Raw genomic sequence first — 5,906 nt, 5'->3', positions numbered from 1 at the left:
TCCCCAGTTGCATTTTGAGTGCCTTCCAACCTGAAGGGCTCATTTTCTGGCACTATATCTGACAGTGTTTTTCTTCTATTCTTAAAGTTTTCAGTGACTAAATATTCGGAAGTAGTTCATCACTCTTTCTTCCTAGTCTGTCTTTGTCTGGAAGCTTATCTGAAACCTGTCCACCATAGGTGACCCTGCTATTTAAAATACCAATGGCATAGCTTTCAGAATCACAGCAACTCACAAGCCACCACAGTACAACAAACTGACAGACAAATGGTGCCCGTTTTCAACTCATAGCAGCCCTGTATAGGCTTTCCAAGGAGTGGCTGGTGGGCTTGAACTGCTGACCTCCCTGTTAGCAGTCCAGTGCTTATTCTACAGAAATTGGTAAAAACTGTGAAATAACAATAAAAATTATAAGTAGGAACCTTCTCAGATATGAGGGGATTGAAGAAAGACACTTGAAAAGAGAAATCAAGAGAAAGAATTGGAATTAAAATGAAATATCATTTCAGAAATGAAGACTAACCTATAAGAAGTTCAATAGTAAATTAACTCAATAGATAATGATTTCTGAGAAACAAGATGAAAAAGAAATTTTTTAATCCATAAATGAAAAAGATTTTTTTAAAGTTATTTGAGAAAAAGTGATGGTAAAAATATCAAAGACCACCCAACGTCCAGATTGTAGGAGTTCATAATGTAAGAAAGCAATGGAATATCATAAAAACTATATTAAAGAACATTTCCTGAAATAAAAAGACTTTATACTCATAAGGACACATGACTCATTCTTAACTATGAGCAGATTGTCAATGATTAAAAGACACTGGAGGAGAAGGAGTCTCGGGGACAGCAGAGCTATATTCCTTGGGCCCTTTCTCTTGCTGCCACTACCTGCGCTCCATGAGGAAGATGATCGCTGCCGTCTCCTGTGTGTTGTCGGGCGCCGCCCAGAAGCCGGCTAGCAGAGTGCTGGTGACATATCGTAACTTTGCCAATGATGATACATTTGAAATTAAGAAATGTGATCTTCATCGGTTGGAAGAAGGTCCTTCTGTCAAAATCGTGCTCACCAGAGAGGATGGGCTCCGATACTACAGGATGATGCAGACCGTCCGCTGAATGGAACTGAATGCAGACCAACTGTATAAACAGAAGATCTTCCGGGGCTTCTGCCACTTGTGTGATGGCCAGGAAGCATGCAGTGTGGGGCTCACGGCTGATATAAGTCCTACGGATCATCTCACTACAGCCCATCGGGCTCATGGCTTTACCTTTACTCATGGCCTTTCTGTCAGAGAAATTCTCGCAGAGCTAACAGGACAAAGAGGAGGTTGTGCTAAAGGAAAAGGAGGATCAATGCACATGTATGTCAAGAACGTCTATGGGGGCAATGGCATTATTGGTGCTCAGGTGCCCTTGGGCACTGGAATTGCTCTGGCCTACAAGTACAATGGAAAAGATGATGAGGTCTGCTTGTCTCTGTACGGTGATGGTACTGCTAACCAGGGTCAGATATTTGAAGCATGCATTATGGCAGCTTTGTGGAAATTACCGTGTATTATCATCTGCGAGAATAACTGCTATGGCATGGAACATCTGTCGAGACAGCAGCAGCCAGCACCGACTACTACAAGAGGGGCGATTTCATTCCTGGGTTGAGGGTAGATGGAATGGATAATCCTGTGTGTCCGTGAGGCTACAAAGTTTGCAGCTGCCTATTGCAGATCAGGGAAGGGTCCCATACTGATGGAGCTGCAGACTTACTGTTACCATGGACACAGTATGAGTGACCCTGGAGTCAGTTACCGTACACGAGAAGAAATGCAGGAAGTAAAAGCGATCCTATTATACTTCTCAAAGATAGAATGGTGAACAATTACCTCACCAGTGTGGAAGAGCTAAAGGAAATTGATGTTGAAGTGAGGAAGGAAATTTGAGGATGCGGCCCAGTTTGCTACAGCTGATCCTGAACCACCTTTGGAAGAATTAGGATATCACATCTACTGCAGCGAGCCACCTTTTGAAGTTCGTGGTGTAAATCAGTGGATCAAGTTTAAGTCATTCAGTTAAAGGGAGTCAATGTAAAGCTTGTACTCTCCCTTCAGTGGGATAGTTGTCATTAACTTTAAGCCACTGTTTTAAGGAGGAATAAAACCCGTAAAGCAAGTCATGTATTAATACTAAATACTACATAGGATAAAGGGATATTATTTACATGCAATTTGTGTATCAAAACATTTAAAGATGTTAATAAGGTCTTAACTATTCATTGTGAATATTGTAAAGATTTGATTTTAGACTTGTGTACCTGTGTAGGTCCAACATAGGAAACCTGGCTGCTAACTGACTGAAAGGCCAGCAGTTTGAACTGTTTCTTATTAAAGGGTCACAACTGACAGAGTTTTAGTCCCTTTATCAAATTAATTATCCTAACATAACTCTCACTCAGTTGTATACTATTCTAGGAAATATTCTACTTATAAAAATATTTCTTTGTATGCCTGCTCTAACCATGCTACCTTTATGGAGGAAAGGATTAAATTACTCGGAAGTATCAGTGCTTGGCAGACTTCTAACACACTCAGCAGCCACCATCTGCCCAGCAGTCCTCCAGGCAAAAACTTGGACACTTAGCAATATTAACATATAATTAATGTACAATCGATAACAGATCTATCTGCCTTTTTGTTACCTAAAATAGAAACATCAAGGGGGCTTCTAAAAGTTCATGGAAATTTTTACATTTTCCCACAACCTTTTTAAGCTCCTTCATACAAGCTTATACTCAATTATAAATAATGGATAAAAGAAATCTACTTCAGTAGGGGGATAGTCTTTAAAACATCACCTGAATTGTTTTGGGTGCAGACATCTGGCTTACCTGAATGTGATCCCACCTACTGCATGGTTTTGGAGAGCTCCTGAGCCTGGCTCTGTACTGGCTGATGGCATTCCAAAGCCTGCAGAGCAGCCCACCACTAGGAAGCAAAGAACACCAGCCCCTCTATAGTGTCTAAAGAACTAATTCAAAGCAACGAGATAGGAGCCCTTAGGTTTAGTTCGAGATGTATTTAATGATTTTGTTAAGGCTAAATACCAAATCTATTCTGTTCTCTTTTATTTACATGTGGAGGTGACACTTGTACCCCAGAAGTAGTGGGACATAAGCTTAGCTGAAAATCATGGGAGGAAGGAGTGAGCAGGACAAGGATTTGAGCCAATGCCTCTGGCAGCTTGTTTCTTTCTCAGCCCACTCCCAGCCAGCTGGAACTGGAGGGAGTACTTTTTCTCCTGCCCTTTCCTACCTGCTTACCTCTGTTTTCCCCCAAGTTGAACCTGGCAAAACTCCTGAGTTTGGAAGGAGGCTGGGTTGTGAATTTTGTTTTCTGACTAATCCAGAGGAAAGTGAGTTAATTTTAATAAAAGGATAAAAGTTACCAGTATTATTTTTAATATAAAGAGGGTTTCAAAAAGTTTTTCCATGAAATTTTTGCAGTCTTCTCATACTTTTAAAATCATAGTCCTGCACAAAAATAATTTTCTGTTACAAGAACTGTTTTGAGGTGATTCTTACCGAAGTCTAAGGCATCCTAGATCTTCTTTAGTGGTATCATTAAGAATTTCAGAAATTGTGTATCCTTCTTTAGCAATCTGAAACAAAGATTTGGAAAAAAGCACTAAGAAGCTTTTTAAGAGCAGTGCATGAATAGCTGGAGGGTTACTGAGTTACCTTTTCAATTGTCTCATCATCAGCACCCTGCAGTTTCAACCAGTCCACGAGTTCTCAATCTGTAGTCTGGCCCAGGAACCCATGATGGGGTGCTAGGTTCTCTGCCATCCCTTTAATAAGTAGAAATATTTTATTGTATATTAATGTACAACAGTAAATTGCTTTCAAAGTAACCAGTTGGATATAATAAACTCTTCAAAAATGTATGATAATCATGACAAGGAAAAAGATTGATGTTGTCAAGAACTTCATTCTTCTTGGATCAACTATCAACATTCACGGAAGCAGCGGTCAAGAGATCAGATGACGTATTGCATTGGGCAAATCTGCTGCACAAGACCTTTTTAAAGTGTTGAAGAGCAGAGATGTCAGCTTGAGGACTAAAGTGCGCCTGACCCAAGCCAGGGTATTTTCAATAACCTCATATGCATGCGAAAGCTGGACAGTGAATAAGGAAGATCATAGAAGAATTGATGCCTTTGAATTGTGGTATTGGAGGAGAATACTAAAAGTGCCATGGACTGCCAAAAGAACCAATAGATCTGTTTTGGAAGAAGTGCAGTCAGAGTGCTCCTTGGAGGCCAAGATGGCTAAACTTCGTCTCTCTTACTTTGGACATATTGTCAGGAGGGAATAGTCGCTGGAGAAGGATGTCATGCTGGGTAAGATGGAGGGTCAGAGAAAAAGAGGAAGACCCCCAACGAGATGGATCGGCCAGGTAGCATCATTGATGGCATCAAGTGTAGCAGCGGTAGTGAGGTTGGCCCAGGATCGGACATTGTTTCGTTCTGCTGTGCACGGGGTCGCTATGAGTCGGTTCCGACTTGATGGCACCTGACAACAACAACAACAACAATACATATTTAACTCATAAAGATTCTTTTTCTCTCTGGGGAAAAAAAAAGACATTGGAGGAAATTTTCTATAGACAAGAAAGGTTGGAACAAACAAGATCTAGCTTGCATTGAAGGAAAAAGGCAATGCAAAAAGCAGAACAAAAGGAATAATCATAGAAGGCAATTATTTTTAAAATATCATAAGCCATTTTTAAGACTCAGTACGTAAATTTGAAAATAAATTTGAGGAAATCTCTTAGAAAGTATTGCAAAATGAAATAAAATTATAATGGAAATATGAGAATTCAATATCAGACAAATAGTAGTTCTAGAAAACAAGAATTCAACAACAGAAGGAAATGGGCTTCAGGTTTGGGGATTGGAGAAGCAGAGACAGATAGGGCAACCTCTTTGGCAGAGCCGTAGAAAAAAAACAGAGGAGATTTCCTGGAGCAGTTCCAGAGATTTGGATCTATTATAAGGTGGGGGGTGTCAGTTTTCCACCCCCACTGGTGGAGAACTCTGACTGTGGACAGAATGCATGGCGATTTCTGAATTGATCGGGACGTTCCTGTGGCCCCTCTCCCTGCACTGAGATCAGAGGGCAGGGCCACAGCCAGGCTGATACAGTGATAAAAACCACAGAGCCACACCTGTAAAAAGAGGTGTGATGAATTTTTCATTTTTCACTTTTCTTTCATCCTCTCCCCTGTCGTACCCTCTCTGCCCAGCTCAGATACCTTAAGGTGGGTGGGAGTGCACCCCCAAAAGGACCCAGCATTGTGCCCACAGTTTTCCCATGGCACAGCAAGGAGGTCCCTGGGAGGAGCCCCATTGGTCCCACAGGCTGATCCTTTGGCTGCTTTTTATGACATTTGACTCTGGGACTCAGCCCTAAAGTTGACCTGGGCAGGACCCTTTATTCCTGCCTTACCCAGCAAGAAACAGCAGATAGGGCCATATGGCCTAACCATATTTATACCTTGTAAAACCCCAACATAAAAGGCAAGAACCAACAACAGCTAATATATGCAAGGGCGCCGACTATTTTGAGAATTATGCTGTGCATATGCAGATAGCTAACTGGTCTTCAGAGATAAAAATAGTGGACAATCTTTCCTCCATTCATTCCTCAAAATCTATCTGTGCACCTCCACAGTGGTGACTAGAGGAGGGGCCTGAGCTGAGTGGACACCCCCACCCACCGCTGGAGGTTTCTACTGTACAGCAAACTCTACTGGACAGTCTATGGTTTTATATTTGTTTTTGAGTGGTAGTTTTTGTCTCTGTTATTATATTGATTCTGTTTTTGGTCCTTTTGGTCTCACTTTTTTCCTGGG

General features: G+C 41.3%; 1 protein-coding gene and 1 pseudogene across 3 annotated transcripts in view; both read left to right on the top strand.

Moving 5' to 3' along the window:
* The window catches only part of CDC42BPA (CDC42 binding protein kinase alpha (DMPK-like)), a 628,044-nt gene that overhangs the window by 542,350 nt on the left and 79,788 nt on the right, over positions 1-5,906 (top strand). The window lies entirely within an intron of this gene.
* LOC102824388 lies at positions 901-2,070 on the top strand (annotated as a pseudogene).

The sequence above is a fragment of the Chrysochloris asiatica genome, unplaced genomic scaffold, assembly GCF_000296735.1.
Source record: "Chrysochloris asiatica unplaced genomic scaffold, ChrAsi1.0 scaffold00165, whole genome shotgun sequence".
Classification (NCBI taxonomy): Eukaryota; Metazoa; Chordata; class Mammalia; order Afrosoricida; family Chrysochloridae; genus Chrysochloris; species Chrysochloris asiatica.
This window is presented reverse-complemented; position numbering and strand designations above follow the sequence as displayed.